Genomic DNA, 14,913 nt, shown 5'->3' with positions numbered 1-14,913 from the left:
CCCCGCCTTAATTGGTTCTCCTCCCTTCCAACGGTGTTGAGGCGGGTGGGAACAGCAGGGGGTGAAGGTGCTGTGTTTAAAGAGGTGGAGTTATGCAGATCTAAAACGCGTGGATTGCAGCAGCAGCAAGCCGAAAAGTGCAGGCATGTAAGGGATCTAGAGGTTGACAACATGTCTTCTTAACGGGAGTCCAGGAGCTCATCTCCACAAATGGACTTTTCAGGATCCTTGGGTGGCTCCGTAGTTTGAAACCAATTCTGGTTATCGCTTCTCGGCCTTTTGGCTAAGATCAAGTGTAGTATCTTTCGAAAAGGCGGTTTTGGATGTTGGCCGCCCTAGTAGATTGATACATTATGCACACTGGGGTTTAGGCGCTTGTTAGTACGCCAGTTGGCTAATATAGTCATCTGGTGGAAAGCATGGCCCCCCAGGATCGACGCCATTGGGCCGGGGAAGATCGAAAGCCCGAAGTGTGAAGTGCCCCAGGAGTGGTGACCCTGGGGTGCCTTAACTCACTGGGATTGGGAACCCCACTTGAGTTTATGGCACATTTGCACTAGCACTTCAATATTTCTTTCTTCACTCACACCCTTATTCCGGGCCTTCTGGCCTTAGGATGGGGAATTTTTCAATTCCCGGTCGAAGGTCCGGGCAGTATTATACTGTGAAACCTTCACTATTTATTTAATTTTTTTTGTCACTGTGTGTCCACTTTTTCACGTGTGTCCACGTCCTTACTAGGATTTTGTCGGGATGCGGTTCCCTTACGGGTTCCTCTCTTGGCAGGTCTAGGGGGGGAGTGTGTGGCCATCAGGTTCCGCTCCCCCCTGAACCCCCCTGGCTCTCCTCTTTCGGGAGAAGAGCATTGTTGGCTCCCCTCTTCCGGGAGGGGAGCACAGTCTTTGGCTCCCAGTGCCTTGCTCGGGTGAGAACTCGGGCAGGTATTGGGGGTAAGATTGGGTCGCCTCTGGCTCCGGCTGGAGGTGGCTATTTGTCCCTGTTCCTCGCTGTGGCCTTCTGGCTCGGAGGGACGGGGAATGGTTTGGGGGACCCTTCTCCTTTTGGAGAGGGTTTTAAGAAGACCAGCATCCTAGTGCACTTTTTTTGTGGCACTTGTCACTTTTTTAAGCGCAGTCGGGTTTTGTACACGAATTCGGGCTTTCAATAGAAAAAAAAAAATCTGTTCTTATCAGTTTAATATCTGATACGTCCCCTATCTGGGGACCATATATTAAATGGATTTTTAGAACAGGGAGATGGAAAAAGAGCTTGCTCTGTCCACTCCACGCATTGACCTGGTATTGCAGTATCTCCAGGACCGGTGCACCCCTTCTTTAATGCAGTTTCTAAAATCAGAAAGAATTGAATTCAATGTTTTTTGTTCATTTTGCTTGTTTGTCGGATTTTGGGATGGACTCTTTGGCTTTGCTTTTCTTCTCCTCATTGGATTTTTCATGTTCAAAGTTGCAGAAGCCAGATTACAAGCTCATTTTGGTTCAACTTCAGCAACTGTGCATTGCATTGCCATGTAATGTGATGCAATGCTATCTTTCTAGCTCTCCCTTTTTACTTCCTTTTGGATAAACAGACATATTAGGCAAGCATTTTGGAGCTTTCACCTAAATAACTACAGGTGGTGAGATAAGCTGCACAATATAATTGACCTTTCAGTATATTGTTGCACACACACCATCTATTTAGCAAATGCCCTTGTTATCAACAGCAGCCTTTTAAACTCACCTGAGCTAACAGGTATGTGCGCTGGTTACTCTGCTGCGCTTAAAATTTCTTTTTTGGTTTGCTACAATGCCTTTTCTGAAACGTTGTCTCCTTCTGCTGGAACACTGACTTCTTTCATTTAATGCCTGCAGACTATAAAAGAGAACCCAACCCAAAAAGTTTGGTTGATTAGTCTGTGGCATTCTGTTAAACTGTTGCTTATGGCGGTCTCTGTGAGCTTCTCAGCGACATTCAGCCAGCCAGGTATCCTGCCTGCAGTAGATGGAATGTGGCAATGGAACGCTGGCTGCGCGTGTCATAATAGGCTCTGAGCCTTTATATACCTGTGCACAGCAGCAGCCACCTTCAGTCTGCTGCTGGACAGCCAGCAGCAGCAGCAGGAGAGGTATGTAATCAGGAGCCCTCCTGCTAAGGGTAGACAGCTGCTCGTTCCACCCCACCCCCCGCCTTAATTGGTTCTCCTCCCTTCCAACGGTGTTGAGGCGGGTGGGAACAGCAGGGGGTGAAGGTGCTGTGTTTAAAGAGGTGGAGTTATGCAGATCTAAAACGCGTGGATTGCAGCAGCAGCAAGCCGAAAAGTGCAGGCATGTAAGGGATCTAGAGGTTGACAACATGTCTTCTTAACGGGAGTCCAGGAGCTCATCTCCACAAATGGACTTTTCAGGATCCTTGGGTGGCTCCGTAGTTTGAAACCAATTCTGGTTATCGCTTCTCGGCCTTTTGGCTAAGATCAAGTGTAGTATCTGTTCTTATCAGTTTAATATCTAATACATCCCCTATCTGGGGACCATATATTAAATGGATTTTTAGAACAGGGAGATGGAAAAAGAGCTTGCTCTGTCCACTCCACGCATTGACCTGGTATTGCAGTATCTCCAGGACCGGTGCACCCCTTCTTTAATGCAGTTTCTAAAATCAGAAAGAATTGAATTCAATGTTTTTTGTTCATTTTGCTTGTTTGTCGGATTTTGGGATGGACTCTTTGGCTTTGCTTTTCTTCTCCTCATTGGATTTTTCATGTTCAAAGTTGCAGAAGCCAGATTACAAGATCATTTTGGTTCAACTTCAGCAACTGTGCATTGCATTGCCATGTAATGTGATGCAATGCTATCTTTCTAGCTCTCCCTTTTTACTTCCTTTTGGATAAACAGACATATTAGGCAAGCATTTTGGAGCTTTCACCTAAATAACTACAGGTGGTGAGATAAGCTGCACAATATAATTGACCTTTCAGTATATTGTTGCACACACACCATCTATTTAGCAAATGCCCTTGTTATCAACAGCAGCCTTTTAAACTCACCTGAGCTAACAGGTATGTGCGCTGGTTACTCTGCTGCGCTTAAAATTTCTTTTTTGGTTTGCTACAATGCCTTTTCTGAAACGTTGTCTCCTTCTGCTGGAACACTGACTTCTTTCATTTAATGCCTGCAGACTATAAAAGAGAACCCAACCCAAAAAGTTTGGTTGATTAGTCTGTGGCATTCTGTTAAACTGTTGCTTATGGCGGTCTCTGTGAGCTTCTCAGCGACATTCAGCCAGCCAGGTATCCTGCCTGCAGTAGATGGAATGTGGCAATGGAACGCTGGCTGCGCGTGTCATAATAGGCTCTGAGCCTTTATATACCTGTGCACAGCAGCAGCCACCTTCAGTCTGCTGCTGGACAGCCAGCAGCAGCAGCAGCAGGAGAGGTATGTAATCAGGAGCCCTCCTGCTAAGGTTAGACAGCTGCTCGTTCCACCCCACCCCCCGCCTTAATTGGTTCTCCTCCCTTCCAACGGTGTTGAGGCGGGTGGGAACAGCAGGGGGTGAAGGTGCTGTGTTTAAAGAGGTGGAGTTATGCAGATCTAAAACGCGTGGATTGCAGCAGCAGCAAGCCGAAAAGTGCAGGCATGTAAGGGATCTAGAGGTTGACAACATGTCTTCTTAACGGGAGTCCAGGAGCTCATCTCCACAAATGGACTTTTCAGGATCCTTGGGTGGCTCCGTAGTTTGAAACCAATTCTGGTTATCGCTTCTCGGCCTTTTGGCTAAGATCAAGTGTAGTATCTGTTCTTATCAGTTTAATATCTGATACATCCCCTATCTGGGGACCATATATTAAATGGATTTTTAGAACAGGGAGATGGAAAAAGAGCTTGCTCTGTCCACTCCACGCATTGACCTGGTATTGCAGTATCTCCAGGACCGGTGCACCCCTTCTTTAATGCAGTTTCTAAAATCAGAAAGAATTGAATTCAATGTTTTTTGTTCATTTTGCTTGTTTGTCGGATTTTGGGATGGACTCTTTGGCTTTGCTTTTCTTCTCCTCATTGGATTTTTCATGTTCAAAGTTGCAGAAGCCAGATTACAAGCTCATTTTGGTTCAACTTCAGCAACTGTGCATTGCATTGCCATGTAATGTGATGCAATGCTATCTTTCTAGCTCTCCCTTTTTACTTCCTTTTGGATAAACAGACATATTAGGCAAGCATTTTGGAGCTTTCACCTAAATAACTACAGGTGGTGAGATAAGCTGCACAATATAATTGACCTTTCAGTATATTGTTGCACACACACCATCTATTTAGCAAATGCCCTTGTTATCAACAGCAGCCTTTTAAACTCACCTGAGCTAACAGGTATGTGCGCTGGTTACTCTGCTGCGCTTAAAATTTCTTTTTTGGTTTGCTACAATGCCTTTTCTGAAACGTTGTCTCCTTCTGCTGGAACACTGACTTCTTTCATTTAATGCCTGCAGACTATAAAAGAGAACCCAACCCAAAAAGTTTGGTTGATTAGTCTGTGGCATTCTGTTAAACTGTTGCTTATGGCGGTCTCTGTGAGCTTCTCAGCGACATTCAGCCAGCCAGGTATCCTGCCTGCAGTAGATGGAATGTGGCAATGGAACGCTGGCTGCGCGTGTCATAATAGGCTCTGAGCCTTTATATACCTGTGCACAGCAGCAGCCACCTTCAGTCTGCTGCTGGACAGCCAGCAGCAGCAGCAGCAGGAGAGGTATGTAATCAGGAGCCCTCCTGCTAAGGGTAGACAGCTGCTCGTTCCACCCCACCCCCCGCCTTAATTGGTTCTCCTCCCTTCCAACGGTGTTGAGGCGGGTGGGAACAGCAGGGGGTGAAGGTGCTGTGTTTAAAGAGGTGGAGTTATGCAGATCTAAAACGCGTGGATTGCAGCAGCAGCAAGCCGAAAAGTGCAGGCATGTAAGGGATCTAGAGGTTGACAACATGTCTTCTTAACGGGAGTCCAGGAGCTCATCTCCACAAATGGACTTTTCAGGATCCTTGGGTGGCTCCGTAGTTTGAAACCAATTCTGGTTATCGCTTCTCGGCCTTTTGGCTGAGACCAAGTGCTTCACAGCAGGAGGTTTCAGTTGAAGGGCACTCAGGTACCCCTCTCCTTGGCCTGGCAGGATCGTCCACTTCGGTGGGCTTCACCTGCCTGCTGCTATTAGGGAGAGGGATTAGTCCTAGGGTAACGGGCAGCGATCCCCCAGCCTTCAGGTGCTTTATCTCAAAGCTCTGAAGGCGCAGATTGCAGGCGGTTGCAATTTGCATTTTGTTGCGCCATACCATGGAGGTTGACCCCAACCTCGTGCCTCTATATGCGAGGCTTAAGAACACCATAAGGGTCCGATTTACGGCTGGTGGTTTCGATATACGGAATCTGGGATATGTAGTCCAGGACGTGCTTGAGAAACTGCTCCACGTCAGAACCAACGAAATCCTTTCTATCCAGGATTATCCTCGACGTGGAGATTATGATGTAACCTTTACTGGCGAAGGTATTTTCAAAGATGTTTTGTCCAGAGTTAAGTCGGTAGAAAATAGCCCTGGTCTAAAAGGGATTCAGATCATCGAGCACGTCCTGGATGAGGTAAAGATGGTGGTTGTGAAAATCTTCTCACCCTTCATAACAGCACCAGAGGTTATTTCCTTTTTGTCAGTTTATTTTAAAAGTGTGAAATTGATTGGGAAAGTGTTGAATGAGTTTAACATCTGGACCTCAAAATGGAAGTTTTTAGTAAAATGTGAAAGAGACCCTAAATTCCCTGGAGGTGTGAGACTTCCTCCAGCTCGATTTAAAATAGGGCAAACTAATGGGGATTTTTTTTTCTCAGGAATGCCACTTTTCTGTAGGTATTGTGGTCTCTATGGGCACTCTAAGGATAGTTGTGGTGCCACTTGTAGAAATTGTGCCAGTACTGAACATGACACAAAGGAGTGCCCAAATGAAAAAAAATGCTCTTTTTGTCGGACACCTGGTCATTTCTATTTTTCTTGCCCTCACAGGTTCAGAGAGGATGAACAAAAACAAAAGGAGAAGTCCAAGACATCCGGGAATGGACGGGCCAATCAGACCACCCCTCAGGAGGAGGAGCAACAACCTGGAGCCTCGGGAGGTGATAAGGGCGCTTCAACTAGTAACAATCCCTCCGAGTCAATGACAGGTAACTCACAGGAGCCCAGGAGCTGGCTGAAAGACCATAAGGAGGCTAAAAGGAAGGCTGAGAAAGATCATAAAGGGGCGGTCGGTAAGGCCAAAAAAGAGCGCCAAAAGGCTGACACCGAGCCCAAAATTCCCACTGGGTCTCACGAGAGCGAGGGCGGTACGTGGCATTTGGTGAGGTCTCATAATAAGAAAAAGAATGGTTCCGTGGAGGTGGCTAATAGGGAGGAGATGGATACATCCCCTCACGGGGGGTGTAGACTCTGGAATCCCGAGGTCCCGGGGCTCTGCTGCTCCAGGTGGGGCCCCGAACCTGGCTGCCTCCGGGGACTCTGAGGCTCCGCCATGTGCGCAGCCTGCCCCTGTGTTACGACCCTCTGCGGGTCAGCAGGGGAGTGCGGAGCCTCTCAGAGACCCACCTGACGAGGACCTAAATGGTCAGCCTATGGAGACCCAGTGTAACCTTTCTCTCAATATCCTTCCGAGCTACACCCCAGTAGCGTCGGGTCTTAATTTAAGTGAATGTTCCTTCTCCGATGATGAAGACTCTTTGATAACGGTGGATTCAGAAGAGGGCGTTGGTGAAAGTCCAAGTGGTCTGATCCGTCCATCGGATAGGTAAAGTCCAGTTTTTGTTTCTTCCTAACCATTTGTTATGATGGCTGACATTAGTGGTGTTTCCCTCAATGTGAGAGGCATAGGATCCAAGACCAGAAGAGCTACTGTTTTACATTTTTTAACCTGTTTTACAGCTTCTGTTTTCTTTTTACAAGAATGTCATATCCCTCATAAGATTTCTTACAAAAAATATAAGGAAGAGTGGAAACATGGTCCATCGGTCTGGTCTGGATCAAATGCAACCGGATCAGCCGGGGTAGCTATACTTTTTAAGGGAAATGTGTCTATTGATTTTATCCAAGATATTTTACCGGGTCGTATTCTTTTAGTTAAGGCTTTTATTGATGGGACAAGATGGCAGTTTTTAAATTTTTATGGGTCACCTGATAAAAATGAAAGGGCTGATATGCTGGAAATTTTACCTTTATTTATTAACATTTCTGAACCTTTTATCCTGGCAGGTGATTTTAATTGTATTTTAAAAGGCGAAAGCCGACGCTCCGGTTCCGTGAGTAGAAATTATGACAAAACGTCTGGAATGTTAAGCAATATTATAAATGATTGTAAATTAACTGATGTGTATAAAGAATGTAACAAGGATAGCCCTATAGACGCTGGTTTCACCTGGAGCAATTCTACATGTAGCTCCAGGATAGATTTTGTTTTAGGTTCAGAAAAAATACTGCCAGTGAAATGTGAAGTTTTAACTAATATTCTCTCAGATCACAAGGTTTTATCTTTCAGAGTGAGGATTAATGGAAAGAAGAAATGTGGTAAGAAATCTTGGAAATTGAATGTGTCCCTTTTAAAAGATCCACAAATTTTATCGGATTTTATTGAGTTTTATGTAAACTGTAGAAAAAGGAAAAACCCCAATATTTCTTTTAGCTCCTGGTGGGATAGAATGAAAATAAACATTAAAGATTTCTTTATAAAGAAAAGCATACAAAAAGCTAAAGAAAAGTTTGAGATCTATAATTTTCTTAATATCAGGTTACAGACATTGTACAAATTCAAAGACAATGGTCTGGATGTAGGTAATGATATATTGAGTCTTAAAGGAGAAATTTCAAAGTGGTTGGAACAAAAAGGAAAAGAACAGATTTTTCGTTCAAAGGTAAAACACGTAGAAGAGGATGAGACTTGTTCCAGGTATTTTTTTAAGAAAAACAAACAGGCGAAAACAATAATTGATAACATAGATGGAGATAATAATATCAACGTTATATTGGATAAGGTAAATGTCTATTTTAATGATCTTTTTAATGTAAAAACTGTAGACCATGATTTAATACACACTTTCCTGGGGGAGATCAAGTCCACCCTAGATGCTGATGCCCAAAGTTTTTTATCCCAACCTCTATGTGAGGAAGAGATTTTAGAAACCATGAAGAGTTTTAAAAATGGTAAAGTGCCCGGCCCTGATGGTATCCCCATAGAGTTTTATATAAGTTTTTATGATATTTTAAAAGATGATTTGTTTAATTTGTTTTCCGAAGTTTTTAATAATAAGGTTTTACTCAACTCATGGAAGAAAGGTGAGGTATCACTACTATACAAAAAAGGTGACAAAACGGATCTTAAAAACTGGAGGCCGATAACTCTTTTAAATAGTGATTACAAAATTATGGCTAAGATCTGTGCAAATCGGTTGAAAAAGGTGATACATAAAGTAATTCATGCAAATCAGGTATGCGGGGTACCTGGGCGTAGTATCTGGGACAATTTAAACCTGGTGAAAGATTGTATTGAAGATGTAAAAACCAGAAAGACAAAGATGTCAATCCTAGCGGTGGATTTTGAGAAAGCTTTTGACCGCGTGTCTCATTTTTATCTTTTTAAAGTTTTAGAAAAAATGGGCATTCCGGGTGGGTTTTTATTGTCTCTTAAAGCTTTTTATAATGATTGTACGAGTAAGATTTTAGTTAATGGTTTTAAAACAAAAGAGGTAGTTTTAAAATCAGGGGTGAAGCAGGGTTGCCCTTTGTCCCCCCTGCTTTTTATATGTGCTATAGAACCCCTTTTATGTACAATACGCCGGGATAAGCAAATATGTGGAGTACCCTTACCCGGAGGGAACGGTCTACAAGTTAAAGTTGTAAGCTATATGGATGATGTAGCAGTGTTTGGATGTGATGTACCTTCAATACAAAAAACGATAAGCCAAATTCAGTCTTTTTGTACAGTTTCCGGTTTTAAAATTAATCTTACTAAATGTAATATTTTAAATGTCGGGGGGATGAGTTTACATGATGTACCAATTGAAGTTACAGATTCCATTACTATTTTAGGTGTTTCTTTTAATGAATCTAATAATGGTTTTAATAGCTGGGATGCGGCAGCACAGAAAATTAATCAGAAAATCTGCATGTGGAAAATGAGAAAGCTGTCAATGGAAGGTAAAGTTCTGATTGTAAAAATGGTGATATTACCTATCCTGTTATATCTTAGTTTGGTGTTCCCCCCTCCTACAAATTTGTTGAAACGAATTACAAAAGTAGGTTTTACCTTTTTTTGGGGCTCAAAAATGGAGAAACTCAAAAGAGAAATTGTGACAAAGCCAAAGGTTAAAGGTGGGAAAGATTTCCCTGTTTTAGATAAGTTTCTTTTAATACATTTTTTCTGTTTCTGTTTTAAAACCCTTTTTAAAGATAATTACCTTTCCTATTTTATGCGTTTTAACACTGGTTTTCTCATGAGAAGGTTTGGTTGGTTTGAAACGGTTTTATCCTTTCCTTATGCTTTTAACCTACCTGCACATTATGAGATTTTAAAGAAAATTATTCTTGATTTTAATTTGAATAAGAAACAGACAGGGGATCTATGTAACAGCAAGACACTACTCAAACAAATTAGTACTGATGTGACGTTGTGTGATATTGAACGTTATGATGATGACAAAACTGTACACATATGGAAAATGATTAACGCCCCTTATCTTTTTAATGTACAGAAAGACATGTCTTGGAGCTGCGCACACCACTGTCTTCCTTGCCGGGCATTCCAGTACAGAAGAGGTTTTGTGAGGTCTGCCATCTGCCCAAGAGAAGGTTGTCAAGAAGAAGAGACAGTGAAGCATCTTTTATGGACTTGTGCTTTTGCTAAAGAGTTCTGGAGAAGATTAATCCCCCTGCTGGAGAAAATGGTGGACCTCAAGGACTTTAATTTTGCATCAGTGTTATATGGTCTTCTGGAATGCCCAACAATGGACCAAAAAATAATGGCGTGGAAGACAGTGAATTGTGCCAAGATAGCGCTCTGGAATGCTAGAAATATTGCTGTTTTCAAACATGAAATGTTACCAGTAGATGATGTTTTAGCCTTTTGTAAAAGTGAAATGTACATATACTATTTATTGGACAGGAAAAAGAATGTAACGTTGGCAGGCAAATGGCTTTTTAACCTATGGAATATTTGAAGTCTTGTAAAATTTGCTGTGATGGAATTTTTATTTTTCTTTGAAGTCCCGAAAGTGTAATGTGGATGTAATGGTTTTATTTCTGTAATTTGTTAAATTTTAAATAAACGGTTTTTATCCCCATGTGGGGGATAGCCAAATTAAAAAAAAAAAAAAAAAATCTGTTCTTATCAGTTTAATATCTGATACGTCCCCTATCTGGGGACCATATATTAAATGGATTTTTAGAACAGGGAGATGGAAAAAGAGCTTGCTCTGTCCACTCCACGCATTGACCTGGTATTGCAGTATCTCCAGGACCGGTGCACCCCTTCTTTAATGCAGTTTCTAAAATCAGAAAGAATTGAATTCAATGTTTTTTGTTCATTTTGCTTGTTTGTCGGATTTTGGGATGGACTCTTTGGCTTTGCTTTTCTTCTCCTCATTGGATTTTTCATGTTCAAAGTTGCAGAAGCCAGATTACAAGCTCATTTTGGTTCAACTTCAGCAACTGTGCATTGCATTGCCATGTAATGTGATGCAATGCTATCTTTCTAGCTCTCCCTTTTTACTTCCTTTTGGATAAACAGACATATTAGGCAAGCATTTTGGAGCTTTCACCTAAATAACTACAGGTGGTGAGATAAGCTGCACAATATAATTGACCTTTCAGTATATTGTTGCACACACACCATCTATTTAGCAAATGCCCTTGTTATCAACAGCAGCCTTTTAAACTCACCTGAGCTAACAGGTATGTGCGCTGGTTACTCTGCTGCACTTAAAATTTCTTTTTTGGTTTGCTACAATGCCTTTTCTGAAACGTTGTCTCCTTCTGCTGGAACACTGACTTCTTTCATTTAATGCCTGCAGACTATAAAAGAGAACCCAACCCAAAAAGTTTGGTTGATTAGTCTGTGGCATTCTGTTAAACTGTTGCTTATGGCGGTCTCTGTGAGCTTCTCAGCGACATTCAGCCAGCCAGGTATCCTGCCTGCAGTAGATGGAATGTGGCAATGGAACGCTGGCTGCGCGTGTCATAATAGGCTCTGAGCCTTTATATACCTGTGCACAGCAGCAGCCACCTTCAGTCTGCTGCTGGACAGCCAGCAGCAGCAGCAGCAGGAGAGGTATGTAATCAGGAGCCCTCCTGCTAAGGGTAGACAGCTGCTCGTTCCACCCCACCCCCCGCCTTAATTGGTTCTCCTCCCTTCCAACGGTGTTGAGGCGGGTGGGAACAGCAGGGGGTGAAGGTGCTGTGTTTAAAGAGGTGGAGTTATGCAGATCTAAAACGCGTGGATTGCAGCAGCAGCAAGCCGAAAAGTGCAGGCATGTAAGGGATCTAGAGGTTGACAACATGTCTTCTTAACGGGAGTCCAGGAGCTCATCTCCACAAATGGACTTTTCAGGATCCTTGGGTGGCTCCGTAGTTTGAAACCAATTCTGGTTATCGCTTCTCGGCCTTTTGGCTAAGATCAAGTGTAGTATCTGTTCTTATCAGTTTAATATCTGATACGTCCCCTATCTGGGGACCATATATTAAATGGATTTTTAGAACAGGGAGATGGAAAAACAGCTTGCTCTGTCCACTCCACGCATTGACCTGGTATTGCAGTATCTCCAGGACCGGTGCACCCCTTCTTTAATGCAGTTTCTAAAATCAGAAAGAATTGAATTCAATGTTTTTTGTTCATTTTGCTTGTTTGTCGGATTTTGGGATGGACTCTTTGGCTTTGCTTTTCTTCTCCTCATTGGATTTTTCATGTTCAAAGTTGCAGAAGCCAGATTACAAGCTCATTTTGGTTCAACTTCAGCAACTGTGCATTGCATTGCCATGTAATGTGATGCAATGCTATCTTTCTAGCTCTCCCTTTTTACTTCCTTTTGGATAAACAGACATATTAGGCAAGCATTTTGGAGCTTTCACCTAAATAACTACAGGTGGTGAGATAAGCTGCACAATATAATTGACCTTTCAGTATATTGTTGCACACACACCATCTATTTAGCAAATGCCCTTGTTATCAACAGCAGCCTTTTAAACTCACCTGAGCTAACAGGTATGTGCGCTGGTTACTCTGCTGCGCTTAAAATTTCTTTTTTGGTTTGCTACAATGCCTTTTCTGAAACGTTGTCTCCTTCTGCTGGAACACTGACTTCTTTCATTTAATGCCTGCAGACTATAAAAGAGAACCCAACCCAAAAAGTTTGGTTGATTAGTCTGTGGCATTCTGTTAAACTGTTGCTTATGGCGGTCTCTGTGAGCTTCTCAGCGACATTCAGCCAGCCAGGTATCCTGCCTGCAGTAGATGGAATGTGGCAATGGAACGCTGGCTGCGCGTGTCATAATAGGCTCTGAGCCTTTATATACCTGTGCACAGCAGCAGCCACCTTCAGTCTGCTGCTGGACAGCCAGCAGCAGCAGCAGCAGCAGGAGAGGTATGTAATCAGGAGCCCTCCTGCTAAGGGTAGACAGCTGCTCGTTCCACCCCACCCCCCGCCTTAATTGGTTCTCCTCCCTTCCAACGGTGTTGAGGCGGGTGGGAACAGCAGGGGGTGAAGGTGCTGTGTTTAAAGAGGTGGAGTTATGCAGATCTAAAACGCGTGGATTGCAGCAGCAGCAAGCCGAAAAGTGCAGGCATGTAAGGGATCTAGAGGTTGACAACATGTCTTCTTAACGGGAGTCCAGGAGCTCATCTCCACAAATGGACTTTTCAGGATCCTTGGGTGGCTCCGTAGTTTGAAACCAATTCTGGTTATCGCTTCTCGGCCTTTTGGCTAAGATCAAGTGTAGTATCTGTTCTTATCAGTTTAATATCTGATACGTCCCCTATCTGGGGACCATATATTAAATGGATTTTTAGAACAGGGAGATGGAAAAAGAGCTTGCTTTGTCCACTCCACGCATTGACCTGGTATTGCAGTATCTCCAGGACCGGTGCACCCCTTCTTTAATGCAGTTTCTAAAATCAGAAAGAATTGAATTCAATGTTTTTTGTTCATTTTGCTTGTTTGTCGGATTTTGGGATGGACTCTTTGGCTTTGCTTTTCTTCTCCTCATTGGATTTTTCATGTTCAAAGTTGCAGAAGCCAGATTACAAGCTCATTTTGGTTCAACTTCAGCAACTGTGCATTGCATTGCCATGTAATGTGATGCAATGCTATCTTTCTAGCTCTCCCTTTTTACTTCCTTTTGGATAAACAGACATATTAGGCAAGCATTTTGGAGCTTTCACCTAAATAACTACAGGTGGTGAGATAAGCTGCACAATATAATTGACCTTTCAGTATATTGTTGCACACACACCATCTATTTAGCAAATGCCCTTGTTATCAACAGCAGCCTTTTAAACTCACCTGAGCTAACAGGTATGTGCGCTGGTTACTCTGCTGCGCTTAAAATTTCTTTTTTGGTTTGCTACAATGCCTTTTCTGAAACGTTGTCTCCTTCTGCTGGAACACTGACTTCTTTCATTTAATGCCTGCAGACTATAAAAGAGAACCCAACCCAAAAAGTTTGGTTGATTAGTCTGTGGCATTCTGTTAAACTGTTGCTTATGGCGGTCTCTGTGAGCTTCTCAGCGACATTCAGCCAGCCAGGTATCCTGCCTGCAGTAGATGGAATGTGGCAATGGAACGCTGGCTGCGCGTGTCATAATAGGCTCTGAGCCTTTATATACCTGTGCACAGCAGCAGCCACCTTCAGTCTGCTGCTGGATAGCCAGCAGCAGCAGCAGCAGGAGAGGTATGTAATCAGGAGCCCTCCTGCTAAGGGTAGACAGCTGCTCGTTCCACCCCACCCCCCGCCTTAATTGGTTCTCCTCCCTTCCAACGGTGTTGAGGCGGGTGGGAACAGCAGGGGGTGAAGGTGCTGTGTTTAAAGAGGTGGAGTTATGCAGATCTAAAACGCGTGGATTGCAGCAGCAGCAAGCCGAAAAGTGCAGGCATGTAAGGGATCTAGAGGTTGACAACATGTCTTCTTAACGGGAGTCCAGGAGCTCATCTCCACAAATGGACTTTTCAGGATCCTTGGGTGGCTCCGTAGTTTGAAACCAATTCTGGTTATCGCTTCTCGGCCTTTTGGCTAAGATCAAGTGTAGTATCTGTTCTTATCAGTTTAATATCTGATACGTCCCCTATCTGGGGACCATATATTAAATGGATTTTTAGAACAGGGAGATGGAAAAAGAGCTTGCTCTGTCCACTCCACGCATTGACCTGGTATTGCAGTATCTCCAGGACCGGTGCACCCCTTCTTTAATGCAGTTTCTAAAATCAGAAAGAATTGAATTCAATGTTTTTTGTTCATTTTGCTTGTTTGTTGGATTTTGGGATGGACTCTTTGGCTTTGCTTTTCTTCTCCTCATTGGATTTTTCATGTTCAAAGTTGCAGAAGCCAGATTACAAGCTCATTTTGGTTCAACTTCAGCAACTGTGCATTGCATTGCCATGTAATGTGATGCAATGCTATCTTTATAGCTCTCCCTTTTTACTTCCTTTTGGATAAACAGACATATTAGGCAAGCATTTTGGAGCTTTCACCTAAATAACTACAGGTGGTGAGATAAGCTGCACAATATAATTGACCTTTCAGTATATTGTTGCACACACACCATCTATTTAGCAAATGCCCTTGTTATCAACAGCAGCCTTTTAAACTCACCTGAGCTAACAGGTATGTGCGCTGGTTACTCTGCTGCGCTTAAAATTTC

General features: G+C 43.2%; 6 non-coding genes and 2 pseudogenes across 6 annotated transcripts; all 8 read left to right on the top strand.

Annotated features, from left to right (window-relative positions):
- The first annotated feature begins 263 nt into the window (after window positions 1-263).
- Window positions 264-355, top strand: LOC141214153 (U2 spliceosomal RNA; annotated as a pseudogene).
- A 790-nt stretch (window positions 356-1,145) lies between these two features.
- LOC141214111 (U2 spliceosomal RNA) lies at window positions 1,146-1,332 on the top strand. Its single transcript, XR_012283432.1, has one exon. It is a non-coding gene; the product is annotated as a U2 spliceosomal RNA (small nuclear RNA).
- Window positions 1,333-2,444: 1,112 nt separating this feature from the next.
- Window positions 2,445-2,635, top strand: LOC141214058 (U2 spliceosomal RNA). The gene has a single exon (XR_012283388.1). It is a non-coding gene; the product is annotated as a U2 spliceosomal RNA (small nuclear RNA).
- Window positions 2,636-3,750: 1,115 nt separating this feature from the next.
- On the top strand, window positions 3,751-3,941 carry LOC141214019 (U2 spliceosomal RNA). The gene has a single exon (XR_012283350.1). It is a non-coding gene; the product is annotated as a U2 spliceosomal RNA (small nuclear RNA).
- A 6,388-nt stretch (window positions 3,942-10,329) lies between these two features.
- On the top strand, window positions 10,330-10,535 carry LOC141214105 (U2 spliceosomal RNA; annotated as a pseudogene).
- A 1,115-nt stretch (window positions 10,536-11,650) lies between these two features.
- LOC141214037 (U2 spliceosomal RNA) lies at window positions 11,651-11,841 on the top strand. The gene has a single exon (XR_012283368.1). It is a non-coding gene; the product is annotated as a U2 spliceosomal RNA (small nuclear RNA).
- Window positions 11,842-12,959: 1,118 nt separating this feature from the next.
- LOC141214011 (U2 spliceosomal RNA) lies at window positions 12,960-13,150 on the top strand. Its single transcript, XR_012283342.1, has one exon. It is a non-coding gene; the product is annotated as a U2 spliceosomal RNA (small nuclear RNA).
- Window positions 13,151-14,265: 1,115 nt separating this feature from the next.
- LOC141213828 (U2 spliceosomal RNA) lies at window positions 14,266-14,456 on the top strand. Its single transcript, XR_012283165.1, has one exon. It is a non-coding gene; the product is annotated as a U2 spliceosomal RNA (small nuclear RNA).
- Window positions 14,457-14,913: the final 457 nt, after the last annotated feature.

The sequence above is a fragment of the Phyllobates terribilis genome, unplaced genomic scaffold (genome assembly GCF_046119375.1).
Source record: "Phyllobates terribilis strain yellow unplaced genomic scaffold, ASM4611937v1 Scaffold_213__1_contigs__length_3403324, whole genome shotgun sequence".
NCBI lineage: Eukaryota > Metazoa > Chordata > Amphibia > Anura > Dendrobatidae > Phyllobates > Phyllobates terribilis.
The sequence above is the reverse complement of the archived record's forward strand: the minus strand, read 5'-3'. Positions and strand labels throughout refer to the sequence as shown.